This window comes from Lissotriton vulgaris, chromosome 3_1 (genome assembly GCF_964263255.1).
Source record: "Lissotriton vulgaris chromosome 3_1, aLisVul1.2, whole genome shotgun sequence".
Lineage (NCBI taxonomy): Eukaryota > Metazoa > Chordata > Amphibia > Caudata > Salamandridae > Lissotriton > Lissotriton vulgaris.
The window spans coordinates 76,100,904-76,116,589 of record NC_141689.1 but is presented as its reverse complement, the minus strand read 5'-3'; the positions used below and the strand labels follow the sequence as shown (position 1 = coordinate 76,116,589).

At 46.2% G+C, this 15,686-nt stretch overlaps 1 pseudogene; it reads right to left on the bottom strand.

Annotated features, from left to right (window-relative positions):
- Positions 1 to 1,825: 1,825 nt before the first annotated feature.
- LOC147725991 (uncharacterized) lies at positions 1,826 to 3,188 on the bottom strand (annotated as a pseudogene).
- Positions 3,189 to 15,686: the final 12,498 nt, after the last annotated feature.

The following is a 15,686-nucleotide window of genomic DNA, read 5'->3' as shown; positions in this document are numbered from 1 at the left end:
TATACTAACGTAGTCGTCAGGGAACATAAACAGGAATTCACTCAACAATTGTTTCTATCATTGTTACATTTATTGTTAAATATAAAATCATAGACCTTTTTTTGAAAAGACCCGCGCAACTCTCCAACATGAGGTTGAAGGCGGCTGTGTAGCAAAATAGGGCGAAGCATTTGGGGTAATGGAACCCATAGTGTATACGACATACGAGTGGATCATAATATTCAGCAAATCATTAAAATAGTATTATAGTGGTTTAGAAAATTAGTATGTAGGAGAAAGTCGAATAGTAATAGAAATAACAGTGTCCGTGCAACTCACCAACATGAGGTTGAAGACGGATAGCTGTGTTTTGAGAGGAGCAGCCCGGTGGCATAAATGATGGTATGTATTTAATGTTATGAAGAAAACAAAGTGGATTACAGAATTAGTCAAAAACATATGTAAAGATAACAAGACTGACATTAGCCGTGCAACTCTCAAGCATGAGGTTGAAGACGGGCTGTTGAATTTCGGGGGACCAAGGTCAATAACAATATACTAACATGATGTAAACAATCACATGAACCATAATACATAGTCAGTTCTCAAGCATAAAGCTTGCAAAGGATGACTTGATAAGTGAAGGGCTTGATTGGAGTGGTGCAGAGACAGGAGTCATTATCAAACACGTCTTAGCAGGAAAGACCATCAGTGCCTAACTAACCCAGGGCTGCCAACTGTGCTAGACTGCCTTCTTGTTCATTGAGGCCATTCCTAATTGAGTCTAGGAGGGACATCCATTTGGATTCACGGGTATAAAGTACAGTCAATATGTTACCTCCTCTTCTCCGCAGAGAGACTTTTTCAATCACAAACCATCTCAGTTCTGAGACAGCATGCCCAGCCTTTTGCCAGTGTTCCACTAGCGGGGCACCAACCACATTGCAGCGTAGCCTACTACAGTGGGACGATATGCGTGACTTAATTTTCTGTTGTGTTTGTCCCACATATGTCTGTCCACAAGGGCATAGAATAATATAGATCACACAGCTTGAGTTGCAATTTGTATGATGTTTTAAGCTGTAAGACCGTCCGCCATGAACAAAAATCTTAATCTGCATGGTGGTCTCGCATGCAGTACATGTCCCACATCTGTAGTGTCCCAACACTGGAGGCAGATCTCACATACTTGTGAGGGTGGGTTGACTCGCAGGTTCCAAATATGAGTGGACCACCATGTCTCGAATATTTTTGGGCCTCTTGAAGGAACGGAGAGGAAACTGCGTCTGTTTGATCTCATCTGACACGATGGACCAGTTCTTATTAATGATCCGTTTTACTTCATTACTCCGTGTGGAGAAGGTAGTTAGACAAATGATACAATCCATTTCCGATTGGTCCCTGTTGTCCGGATTTAGCAGAATATCGCGTGGATTATACCATGCTCGTTTCCTGGCACATCTCACCATTTTAGACGGATAACCTCTTGAGATGAGGCGTTCACTTAAGATCTCAGATTCTTGGATATAGTTTCCACGAGTGGAGCAATTTCTCCTAATCCTGAGAAATTGGCTGACTGGGGGGTTGTCTTTTAGCCCTCGAGGATGGTGACTTCCATATTGTAGTAAGGAATTTCGCTCCGTTGGTTTCCTGAATAGGGTGGTTAGTAGACGATTGTCTTCCACATAGATCGAGATGTCTAGGAAAGGAATTTTCTCATTACTGGAGTCCATTGTGAACTGAATGTGGGGGTTTCTGGAATTAAGCCACACATGAAACTCCGAAAGGAGTTCCTTACTTCCATCCCAAATACAAAGCACATCATCTATGTATCTTACCCAAACGGTCAGACTGCTGTGAAAGTGGAGAAAATGAATTGGTGTTCGAAATGATCCATAAAAATGATGGCCAGATTTGGAGCGAAGGTAGCCCCCATGGCTACCCCCTGTAAGTAGAAGTTGTCTTGAAAGATGAAGAAGTTCTGTTGCATGGCGATGCTCAGCAAATCAATTATAAAATCAGTTGAGACCTGGACAGGTACAGGTCGCTTGTCTAAGGCTTGTCTCATAACTTCCAATGCATCGATTTGAGGGATGCTCGTGTAAGGCGAAACAATATCGCAAGTCACCAGAAGTTGGTTATCTGGGTTGAATGGCCTTTCATCAATGAGGTTGATAGTTTGCGTGGTATCACGAAGATACGCCTTGGTGTTGAGAGCAATAGGTTTCAAGAAAAAGTCCACGTATTTACACAACGGTTCTAACATGGACCCGCACCCAGATACAATTGGGCGGCCGGGTGGGCTCTCAAGGCTCTTATGTACCTTAGGTAAGGTATATATAGTGGCAAGTCGAGGACATTTTTGATTGAGGAATTTAAATTCCAGCTCGCTAAGAAAGCCCGCATCCAATCCTTTTTGAGTAGCTTCCAGAATAGTGGTTGCCAAATCGCGTGAGGGGTCATTGGGTAGTAGCTGGTAACTTACTCCATTTGACAATTGTCTATAGATCTCATCTTTATATTTGCCAAGGTCCTGGATGACAATTGCCCCGCCTTTGTCGGCGGGCTTGATGACGACTTCTTTGTTATTGCACAGCTCTGTCAATGCCAATTTCTCCTTTTTGGGCAGATTCGATTTAACAAATTTACGTTGGTCCAGTGCTCGGTCTACTGCAGAGGTCACAATTTCTTCAAAAGCCAAGATCTTGTGGCTCATGGCATAAGTCGGTGGGAAGAAAGTAGATGGTTCTCTGAGGCCTGTGATGGAACTGCGTTGTCTTGTAGTCTGGTTCCGAAAGTAATATCTTAGCCTGATTTTTCGAAAAAATCTGTATAGTTCAGTTTTGAGCAGGAATTTATTGGGTGGAGCAGTGGGGACATAAGAGAGGCCTCTACTCAGGACTTTGGTCTCATCTTCATCTAGATTGTGGTGAGAGATGTTAATCACAGGATTGAGAGATGGTTCAGTGTGGTCTGATGTGATGGGTGACAGAGTCTGATCTTGGGAAGATACGTGGTTCACCACCTGTAAGTATTTCTCCTGGTGGAGATTTCTCCTGGTGGAGATTTCTCCGTGGACTTCGGGATGGAATGTTACTCGTTTCTGCTGTTTGCCTCTGTTGCCTTCCCAACCGCCAGGATTTGGTTGTTGTTGACCTCGTGCTTGACCTCTCATCCAAGAGTTGCCACGACCTCGTGGGGGCCGCCATTGGCCGCGGCCTTGGTCTAAAAAAGGCTGCTGAAATTGAGGAGGAAACTGTTGGTACCCAAGCTCTTGGGGCGGATAATTGTAGGAGGTACTTGGTCCTGCTTCTACGTCACTGCCAGAGCTGTAAGAGGAGTCCGAAAACGTTGTAAAATTGCGTCTTCCTCTATAGCCACCGCGAGTGCGGTTTGTGAAACGGCCCTGATTATCCTGCTTGTAGTAGTCAGGCTGGAAATATGGGTACACAGTTTTTTTGTCAAAAAGTCTCAGGTCTCTTGCGAGCTTTTCCAATTTCTTAGTTTGGGCTGTGATATCAAATTCTTTGATGGTGGCCTCTAGGTTATCCACAGCTTCCTTGGCTTTAGTGAGGGTGTTATCACCCAAGATCTCTGCTTTAAGGTCAGCAATTTCCTTGCTCAAAGAGACAACTTGTTCCGCAGCAGTCTCGACCCCCAGTACCATCCAGTGCCGGGAGCAATTATTCGCCACGTAGCTGAAACCCTCTTTGAACTTGGGCACATCAACAAAGATGGCCGGTTCAATCTTGATTTGTAAACCAACCGGTATTATGTTTTCCTGGAGATATTTTGTGAATAGATGTCCGTGTAATCGTGTTCTGATTAGTTTTTTCTCTAATCGCTCCAATCGAGAGATTTTATCATTTAGGGAGAGGTCAATTATGGGAACAGTGGTAGATAAAAAGGTACTCGACAGATCCTTGGTTAGCTGATTAATATACTCCTCTGTATAGGACAATAATTCAGTTTCCACCATGGTGTATCTAAATTAAATTAGAACTGAGGAAACCTCGCAGGTCAGCACCTGCTCAGAGGACATTACAAAGAGGGGAGTTGAACCCATGCAGTCGCGGGGACCTGGGCGATATCTGGTACATGTGAAAGGGATCCCCGCAAGAGAAAACGTGTTGTGTTGTGAAACCAACAATTATGATTTATACACTTTCATAGAAAAAATGATTTCAAAAGGGGAAAGATGCAATCCAGGTACTGTAATTTATTAGCAATACCTCGGTAGTAACTTAATCAAAACGATCTTGTAAAAGCCCCAAAGTGGAAAGGGAAAGGGAGGGGGAGTGCTTTAGGGAGTGTAAAGAAGGAATGAGCACAGTTAAGAAGGCAAGTGACAGGTACAAAAATTTCCAGCAAATTCAAATTAATAAAGATACATATGCCGGAAATCAGGGCACACAATGGTAACTAACTGAACAGGTAAACTTTCAACGGACACACAGTCAATTAGAAGCTATAAAGGGCTTGTGCCGGAAGTTTCAAGAGAAAGCTGTCGACGTTTCGACCCCTGTATGTAGGCTAGGTTCAGTCCTTGAGTGGGGTCTTCATCAGGACAAAGACAAGGGAGAGTGAGGGGCAACCTGTCAGATAAATTGATAATAGAATTAATGAGTGTGTTTTTATTATTAAACTGTTACAACATGGTCAATTGATTTAGACCATGAGGAAAATTACATAAACAACTTAAGGTGAATTAAATTACCATGGAGTCGTGGCCCGACTGGGCTCAGGACGTGGAATAGTGATGGACTGTGCGTAGGTCACATGTCGATCACGGCGTGATTTATTCACAATGCTACAGAGGAGAAAGAACAGCCAGTGAGAGTACTATATTTCACTGTTGATTAAAAACAACCAGATTATTTAGTGAAAGACTATGTCTAATCTGGTGAGTCAAGGTAAGAGGAGTACCTAAAATTTTGACGCTGGTGGATAGACTCCACCGTCATAGATGTTCATGTCTAAATGAGTTTAAACTGCTTGTCGAGCAAAATAACGCGGAACACAAGTTCCAATATTGCAAACTAGGGCTGGCAGGTGTCTCAAAACAACAGAATTGGTAAGGGAGTCAAAACATGAAACAACAGCCATCCCTCTGATGATACCAATAAAGGAATACTTGACATACCTGTAATTAAATGGGAGGCAGTAATACAATTTTCCAGAACGATTATCCAATAGGATTCACCGGAGCCGCTGAGGTTCCGTGACGATCGTAAGTGGTGTTTTCGACTCGCACGAATATGGTCGAGTCTGGTATCTATGAACCGCAAATGACGAGTTTAGTGGGTGTACGCAGTTTCGCTGTACTATCCTAAACCGTTCGTCTGTTTCGTGGGTTTCTATATCTTTACCCACGGGTTCCATCTTAGATACGGCATCCATTTTGTCCCTTGCCCTCAAGTAGCCAGCGAACGGACGCTGTCCGCTTCGCGACCCTGGGATTCCCAAGACTCTTGTGGAAGACACGTTTCCTTTGAAAGTGTCTTTATGATGAGGGGGATGATACTGTAAGGCAGATGGCCCCGCTCGAGGCTCATCTTGCCGTGCCGGTCTATTGTCTCAGCCGTGCATCTCATTAGGCGCGTCCCTTTGATGCTTGCAACTCGTGTTTCCCGATACCACCTCTTTTACACCCTTTCCGATCTCCCCACTGTTTCTGTCTTCCTCTACACCTGTTCCTGTTCCTTCTTCGATCTGTTTATTGCTGATTGGAATGTATTAATGGTGGGAAGATGGGTTTTTACAGTTGGGAACCACCAAATGTTTCCGTACTTATGTTCCGGGCCCTGAAAGCATGAAAGCAACCTCCATGTGGTTTATGATGGGAACCAAGTTGTAATCCTTTGTGTACCATGTTAACCTATGAGAGAAATGTGTATAAAAGGAGCGACCCACATCATCAATTTGAAGCAGTCTCCCAGAACTTACACGTGTTGTACTTCTCGTGACTTCTGTTTTTCCCTGCAGTAATAAACCTCGAATCTTTGACGCCGAAGGAAGTGTCCCGTGTCTCTGTCATTTGGTACGCCGGAACAGGTTACCCACGAAGGTTTCAGGTGTTGTCCCCTGGCACCGCTGGGTCTTAATAAAACCCAGTCCTTCAGTTGGCGCCCAACGTGGGCCTGCATCAATGGTACCGGTCCAAGCCCGACGATCGTGAGGAACTTCGTGTGAAATCTCCGAGGGAAGGTGCACCCCGCTTCATCGATCCTGTTGTCGAAACAAGTGGCCCGACGACTTTTCCCGCGAAGATTCCCGCCTCCTGACGGCTGCGACGGACTGCTGCCCTGACTGTAGACCTGTTTTGGCGCCTGGCGTAGACCTTGGTACAGCGAGACGATTGACGGGCCTTCCTGGTGACGCCATCGATCTTTGAGTTAAGTATTTGTGGGTCGCTCCCAGAGTCCTTAGTTGCGGGTGCTTAGTTGTTGTATGGTTCCATTGCATTTGTGGTTCTTAGTACTTGGTTCTTTGTTGTGATATTTGACGTCTGCAGTCGCCAAAAACCGAGGGTTTTTGCTCTTTGCTGGGACTTGGTAAATCCCTAACCCTTGAAGTTTGTGAAACTTGGCTAGTGTGCAAGATGCCTGGTCGTAGTACTTTGTTCAGTTGTTTTGGCCGTTGTGGCACGGATTCCCGATTGGAGGACTCGTGTCCGATACCTCCGGTTGGAACTCCAACTTACGAATTGTATAGCAAACATGGGTTGGGTCCGATTACATTTAATGAATATTGGATTCGCTACACCAGAAAAGACGGTGTCCTTAGTTGGCCACCTCATGGTAGTTTCGAGACCCCAATCTTAGATAACCTCGAGGCTAAATTGTTTAAGAAAAAGTCAAGGCCGGCCATCTTTGATGCCTTTCGGTTGTGGCGTAAAGAAGCCAAACAGAAAGAAATCAGACAGACAAAACGTAATCAGAGAGATGGAGTTGCTACTATCGTAAAGAAAGCAGAACAGTTTCAGCGAGATAAGGAGGAAAAGGAAAAGGAAGTTTTCGATAGGCTTCAGCGTATGTCTATAGATAAATGTTACCCCGCTTTGCCAACAGAGTCGGATAGAAAGGAAGAATCAGTTGAGGACCCTCTAATGTCCTATCTTTTGAAATCACCACCTCCGTATGTACAGGGTACCGCAGCTCCTGTGGTTCCCCCTGTACCTGCTCTTGTACCTGCTCCTCAACTTGTTCCTCAACCTGTACCTGTTCTTCCGATTGTTCCCGCTCCCTTGCCTACTGCCGTTCCTACTGCTCCACCGCTTGTACCTCCTCATACTCCTGCTCCCGCTGCTGCTCCTGTTCTACTTACTCCTGTTGTTTCATCTGCTTCTAACTCTTCTCTTGTTAATCCTCTATGTTATACTTCTCCATCTACTCGACGTCGTACTCCCTCTGTTGCTGCTAACTTTTTCAATTCTCTTGGACCGATTCTTGAGTCCGCTGGTTCGGACGGTCCCCAAAGACGTAGTCAGCTTCCCGGTAATCGGGAACGTGCTGCATTGTATAATATGGCGATGGGTTGGATGAGACACCCTCTTAGAAATCCTCCACGTGTGGTGCTTGACACATTCTGTCAGTTCAATATACCGACACAAAGATACGTTTTTGAGGAAATGTGTAAGGTTTTACGTGATCAAATATCGGCAGATGCATCTGACGATGTATTGACTGCGTTGACCAATCTACAGCTTCAGTTTTCGAGTGGAATGATAGTCGATTCAAATGTTCGACGCGCTGTTGAGCAGCTGTTATCTTTTCGTCCTTCTATAATGCCGAGAGCATTGTTTGTAGAAGACATTGAGGGACCATTAGAAGCACCTGGTCAGTTTCCCATGCGTGAAGTTCCACCAGTGTGGATGGCGGGCGACGCTGGTGCTGCTCCACCGATCTTGCCGCATTTCCAGAGAGTATGGATACATCTCCCGTGGACACGATCGGAAGTTCTCCAGGTGAAGCAATCTTTGCCTGACCCTCGCAAAAATCCTGCAGGGTATTATAAAGAATTATCGCAGCTCGTAGACGCTACGATAATGAATCTTGCCGATATTGATATGCTGTTTGGCAATGTCGTACCGCAACCGGTATGGACAAAGATTCGTCAAGAAAACCATGCGGCGGAATTAGGTGGTGATATTATGAGAATAGGGAGAAAGAGGAGAACGACCGTGCTGACAAGAAAACGAAAGAGCTTAAAACTAAAGTGTTGTTGCAACAGGCGTATCCTCCGCGTTCGAATCAGAATGATTCGCAACAACGTAATCGATCGCAGTCGCAATCTAATAGGTCACAATCACGGAATGATTCCTCATCGCAGAGATCATCGTTAGGGTACAATCAGTGTGCCTATTGTAGACAGGAGGGTCATTTGAAATTTGATTGTCCGGTTCTCAATGAGCGTAATAGTGGTAATTCATCTAGAGGAGGTCGTGGTGGTTCTCAACAGACATCACGTGGTAGAGGTCGCGGTGCTCAGAATGATCGTTCCACTAACACTTCTGACTCCAATAATTGTTTTGATCAGCGTGGATCGTCACAAGGGCGATCTGCTCAGTATAATGTGGATGATTATTACGTCGATCAGGACGCTGACGACGGTAATTACTAGGACAGCCATAGACAAGGAGAGGGAGTAGTATCAGTTCCGGTTGATCAGAGAGGGCCTTACGTCGCAGTTGCCACCTCGGGCGTCGTTGAGCCTTTTCTGTTGGACACTGGTGCAGCGAAAAGTTCTATAAAGCATTCGAAACTCCCTGGCGCACCTTTGTCTGGCCTAACAAATGTTTCCGTTGGATTCTCTGGCGCCCCTGTTACAAATCCGGTTTCGCGCCCTTTGCCCCTTACAATTGGGCCACGTGAGCTGGAAGCTCCGTTGATTTTGACCACTGGGTGTGGTGAAAATCTTTTGGGTTTGGATCTGCTAAAACGTCTGTATGCGACTTTGTATTGTTCTCCTGCGGGAGTGAAGCTTACGTTGGGTGAGAGAGTTGTCTCTCCAATGTATTTGTCTCTCAACAAGCTTCCACCGGAATTGAGTTCTCTTCCTGTATCTTTGTGGGCAACAGGTCCCAATGATGTGGGCCTGCTTGATATCTCCCCTTATGTTGTTCACCAAAAATCTAATGTACGACTGCCACGTATTCCCCAGTATCGTATCTCCCTTGATGGTGAGCGAGCGCTGTTAGCGATCATCTATGATTTGATCGAGAAAGATGTTATCGAGGAGACTCGGGGAAACGTGTGCAATAGTCCTGTACTGCCCATCTTAAAACGCACGGATCCATCAAAACCGCCTGTTTATCGTTTTGTTATCGATTTACGGGAGGTAAATAAAATTGTGATTCCTCAGTTCCCTGTTGTGCCTGACATCACGGCGCTACTGACTCTGATTCCAGCCTCGGCATCCTGGTTTTCAGTGATCGATCTGAAGAATGCGTTCTTCAGCATCCCGATTGCTGAAGAAAGCAGAGACCTTTTCGGTTTCGGTTTCTCTCTTGGTGGTCGCAGCTTCCGGTTTAAACGTGCTCCTCAGGGCTACTGTGAAAGTCCATCTATAAGTCCATCTATATACAGTCAAGCCTTGAAGGGCCAACTTGATGCGTTCGTGTTGCCGGTTGGCGCAGCTTTGATCCAATATGTCGACGACTTATTGGTGGCTGCAGATACTCAGGACATTTGCAAAATTGCTAAGGTATCATTGTTGCAACATCTCTGTGACTTACATCACAAGGTGTCTCCTTCTAAACTTCAATATTGTTGTCAAGAAGTAACCTATCTAGGTCACTTATTGTCAAAGGAGGGAAGAAGGTTGACCCCAGAGAGAATTGCAGCGATTGCCCGAATGACTGTGCCAACGACTCAGAGAGATGTGCGTGCCTTTTTAGGTATCACGTCATACTGCAGGCAGTGGATTCCAAATTTTTCATTGCTAGCGAAACCATTGGTGGCTCTTACGTGCTAGGATGTTCCGACTCCTTTACCATGGACGGAAGAATGTCAGAAAAGTTTTTCTGAATTACGTGACGCGCTGTGTTCGGCTCCTGTGTTAGGTACCCCTGACTACAGTAAGCCGTTTACACTGTACGTGCACGAGAGAGAAGGTTGTGCGTTGAGTGTCCTGACGCAACCTTTTGGTGGTAAGCAGCGTCCATGCGCATATTTTTCCTCGACCTTGGACCCGGTAGCTAGAGCATTGCCGAGTTGTTTGAGAGCAACTGCGGCAGCTGCGGTGTCCATCCGACAATCAGCAGGATTGGTCATGGATAATATGCTTACGGTGATGGTTCCGCATGCAGTTGACACTCTTTTGAATCGTACGAAAACTCAGCACTTGACGAGTGCAAGATTGTCTGGGTACGAGTTGACGCTTTTGGCGAGTCATATTCAGATAAAACGTTGTAATGTCTTGAACCCGGCAACTTTGTTGCCCATTAGTATGGAGTCAGATGAAGTAACACCTCATGACTGTTACTTGCGGACTGAGGAGGAAACAAAAGGTCGTGTGGACCTTAAGAACACTCCCTTGGAAGATCCCGATGGGACCTTGTATGTGGATGGTTCATGTTTTAAATTACCGAATGGTGATGTGACGACTGCGTATGCTGTGGTAACTTTGAATACTGTTGTAGAAGCTGCGAGATTGAATCAGAACTCTGCCCAGGCTGCAGAGCTGATTGCCTTGACTAGAGCGTGTGTGTTGTCGAAAGGGAAACGGGTGAATGTGTTTACCGACAGCCAATATGCCTTTGGCGTCGCTCATAGCTTTGGACGATTGTGGAGAGTGAGAGGTTTTATGACGTCACATGGCACTAAGATTCAGCATGGACAACTTGTAAATGATCTTTTGGATGCACTTACGTTACCTAAGCAGGTGGCGATTGTTAAATGTAGTGCGCATCGTAAGGTGACGGATGATGTTGGTCGTGGTAATGCGTTTGCGGATGAGACTGCTAAGGAGACTGCCCGAAATCTTAGCACTAGAATAAATGTGACGAGTTCGGTTAGGTGGCCTACAGAGACTAGTATGTGCGAGGATACCATCGAGAGCGTGAGATCGATACAGAATGAGGCCACTGAGACTGAAAAGATGAAGTGGAAAGGGAGTACGGGAAAGTTGGATGCGAATGGTTGTTGGATTGATTTGTCGGAGCATAAGAGATGGATGTTGCCAGATGCGTATGTGCTAGCTGTTGTGACGATGGCACACGGTTTAGCACATATTAGTGCGAAAGGTATTTGTAAGTTGTTGTCCCCTGTGTGGAAGAATGATGGTATCACTAAATGTGCTGAGAGTTTGGTGAAGAATTGCATGATATGTATGATGTACATTCCTGGTAAGGGAACCCCTACACCTCCTGGCCATTTTGCTCCCCCTTCATATCCCTTTGAAGTGATTCAGCTAGACTTCATTCATATGGAGCGATGCAATAACCTGAAATACGTTTTAGTTGTGGTTTGCGCATTCTCCCGATGGATCGAAGCCTACCCTCTCAAAGACAATACAGCTTTGTCCACTGCGAAAATCCTACTGAAGGAATACTTTCCTCGGTATGGAATGCCTCGGATTGTATGGTCGGACAACGGAAGTGAGTTTGTAGGGAGTGTGATGAAGAGTGTGTGTAAGGGCCTTGGAATTATTCAGAAATTCCATAGCGCCAATCATCCCCAGTCAGCAGGTTTGGTTGAAGGGTATAATGGCACCCTTAAACTCAAACTAGCGAAGATTCAGGCTACGACTGGTCTTTCGTGGCCTGACGCTTTGCCTTTAGCTTTGTTGTCAACAAGGGCGACAGTACACTCCCGAGTAGGGCTCAGTCCCTATGAAATAGTGTTCGGCTGTCCTGCGAATGTTTGGGGGGTCCCTAGACCGAGTGTTTTTTCTGATCTTGAGTACCCAATGTTGATCGATTATCTTCATGATCTGACTGCTAAACTGAGGTTAATTCACCAACAGGTCTTTGAAGCACTGCCGACGCAGACGGAGGGTCCAGGCCACCAGCTCCAGCCCGGAGACTGGGTGGTGACGAGGAACTTCGGAAGAAAAAGAAACCTCGAGCCTCGTTTTACTGGACCCTTCCAGGTCCTCCTTGCCACGAGAACTGCTGTCCGTTTGGAAGGCCGGAAGAACTGGGTGCATGCTACCCATACTAAAAAGGTACCTATACCTTTACCGGCGGACTCGTGGGTGAGGAAAGGCATTGCTTCATCTGAAACGGAGAAATTGCAGACCTTCGTACCTTTTAGCGACGCCGAACCTGTTGGAGAATCCTCAGCGCAGCAGAACGACATTGTTGAACATTTGTCACCCCAAAGCTCAAGATCCGGAAATTTGACTGATCAACAGAACTCTGTTCCCTCATCGGACTCATTGTTTGACGAACAGACACGTCCTGGAAAGAGCCGATACTTTTTGCGATCCAACACCAAAGACTAATAAAAATTGCTTTTATTGCTCGACATTCACGTTACCCCATTGCTATGATCAGTCCAAACACTCGTATAACCGTTCCTTGTAAACTTTGAGTTTTTTTCCACATCTGTGTTTTTGCTTCCACAGCTAAGAGACTTTTGTATATATATCTGTGAATAAGATACCTTGCATCCAGGTGTACCGTAGGGCAGCGCGTGTACTTCCTTCTGGTTAGTAGGTCTTGACACTAGGTCAAAGGCCGTCGGTTCCTGGGAACCCCTAGGGATTGACTACTGCTACACAGAACGAAGTGCGTCAAGAAACGTTGCGGACGGTTTTAGGGGATGGCGTTTTCAAAGCTTGTGGACTTGGAAAAAGCTCAGGCGCAAAGATTCAGACTGCAACAAATTACCCGTACCAAACGCTTTATGTTTCAAGTGTTCCTACTGTTTTTAATTGTTTCTTCATTATTGGTGGGTGGGGTGTATTATCTGATACTGACGTTTTTGCCTACTGCCTCACCTACCCCTTCTCCTGAACCTAAAACTACCTCCACTGTTTCTCCTCATTCTTCCCACATCTTACCACAACACGAGCAGGCTAGACGTGCAGAATTCAGAAATAATTCCTTTATTCAGCTCCTTCATCAGCATCAGTTAGTGGTGAATACTACTAATTGCTGGGTGTGTGGGTTAATGCCACATACCACGGATAAGGGAATTCCATATCTGGTCCTTCCTTATAGTTCCCAGGGTTCAGCTCGAGCATTCCAAACTATGTTTTGAAGCGCACTAGATTCCTACCCCAATCGAGAGCCACGTCCTCCCCACTTTGGTCCTGGTCCGTATCACAAGCCTTTGGCTATAGCAATTGCGGACTTAGATAGTGATATCTATGAGCCGTTACTTATCCCAGAGGAAGAGGTGCGAGCCTATAGGGACCTGAGTGAGGCTGAGTATAGTGCGCTCGTGGGTGAAAAACAGCTCAGAAGCTCGCCTCCGATATGGATCGTACCCCACCTTGGTAATCTCTGTCTGCTAGGTCGTGGCCGAAGATCGAGAGCTCGTCTTGGAGAGAGCGCTTGCTCCGAGACTTATATCCTGCCGATGCTCTCTTCCCCTGTGTTTCTGGCTGCCAAGGGTACATACTTCGTCTGTCATGATCGTGCGTATACGTGGTTGCCCTCTGACTTTGTGGGCTCATGTTATATCGCAAATCTGTTGCCTCCGACGTTTACTGTTGATGCAGACTATCACAAGACTAGAATTGTGAGAGGCGTGATTAGCGAAGAGGACACTGCCGGTCAAGAGGCAGGAGACTTTTTCAAGGGTTTCTTTCCGTTTTGGGGGCCTATGGTCAATAGTAGGAACCTGAGACAGTTGACTCGAGTGGTGGAATCGACAGCTAATATCACGGCCAGTGCCCTTGGTAATATCACCGCAGAACTTCAGGCGGATAGGCTCATGACGTTACAAAACCGTATGGTTTTAGACGTTGTTTTAGCAGATCGAGGTGGAGTATGTAAGGTGATCCATTCGAGCTGCTTTATTTTCATTCCAGACAACGCTCCGACTGTCTATCAAGCCATCTCAAAGTTGCATAAGATCTCTGAATCCATACACGTGGACGTAGGGGATTGGACGCTACTTGGGTGGTTTTGGGGCCTAATGTCGACTTGGGGTTGGAAGATTCTGATGATCGTCGGAGTTGTTGCAGCGTTTCTGTTCACGTGTTGCCTTTGCGTGCTGTGTGGTCCTGCCTTATGTGGCCTCTGTGCTACAACGTGTATGAGACAGCCACCTGTTACCAGAGGAGCTCAGATGGATAGAGTTATGCTGCAGCAACATCTAGATGGTCTGATGAATATTGAATATGACTCTGACTAGTGCTTGCCTACATGAGGGCAAAAGGAGCGTCTGAGGTTCCGTGACGATCGTAAGTGGTGTTTTCGACTCGCACGAATATGGTCGAGTCTGGTATCTATGAACCGCAAATGACGAGTTTAGTGGGTGTACGCAGTTTCGCTGTACTATCCTAAACCGTTCGTCTGTTTCGTGGGTTTCTATATCTTTACCCACGAGTTCCATCTTAGATACGGCATCTATTTTGTCCCTTGCCCTCAAGTAGCCAGCGAACGGACGCTGTCCGCTTCGCGACCCTGGGATTCCCAAGACTCTTGTGGAAGACACGTTTCCTTTGAAAGTGTCTTTATGATGAGGGGGATGATACTGTAAGGCAGATGGCCCCGCTCGAGGCTCATCTTGCCGTGCCGGTCTATTGTCTCAGCCGTGCATCTCATTAGGCGCGTCCCTTTGATGCTTGCAACTCGTGTTTCCCGATACCACCTCTTTTACACCCTTTCCGATCTCCCCACTGTTTCTGTCTTCCTCTACACCTGTTCCTGTTCCTTCTTCGATCTGTTTATTGCTGATTGGAATGTATTAATGGTGGGAAGATGGGTTTTTACAGTTGGGAACCACCAAATGTTTCCGTACTTATGTTCCGGGCCCTGAAAGCATGAAAGCAACCTCCATGTGGTTTATGATGGGAACCAAGTTGTAATCCTTTGTGTACCATGTTAACCTATGAGAGAAATGTGTATAAAAGGAGCGACCCACATCATCAATTTGAAGCAGTCTCCCAGAACTTACACGTGTTGTACTTCTCGTGACTTCTGTTTTTCCCTGCAGTAATAAACCTCGAATCTTTGACGCCGAAGGAAGTGTCCCGTGTCTCTGTCATTTGGTACGCCGGAACAGGTTACCCACAAAGGTTTCAGGTGTTGTCCCCTGGCACCGCTGGGTCTTAATAAAACCCAGTCCTTCAGTTGGCGCCCAACGTGGGCCTGCATCAGTGGTACCGGTCCAAGCCCGACGATCGTGAGGAACTTCGTGTGAAATCTCCGAGGGAAGGTGCACCCCGCTTCATCGATCCTGTTGTCGAAACAAGTGGCCCGACGACTTTTCCCGCGAAGATTCCCGCCTCCTGACGGCTGCGACGGACTGCTGCCCTGACTGTAGACCTGTTTTGGCGCCTGGCGTAGACCTTGGTACAGCGAGACGATTGACGGGCCTTCCTGGTGACGCCATCGATCTTTGAGTTAAGTATTTGTGGGTCGCTCCCAGAGTCCTTAGTTGCGGGTGCTTAGTTGTTGTATGGTTCCATTGCATTTGTGGTTCTTAGTACTTGGTTCTTTGTTGTGATATTTGACGTCTGCAGTCGCCAAAAACCGAGGGTTTTTGCTCTTTGCTGGGACTTGGTAAATCCCTAACCCTTGAAGTTTG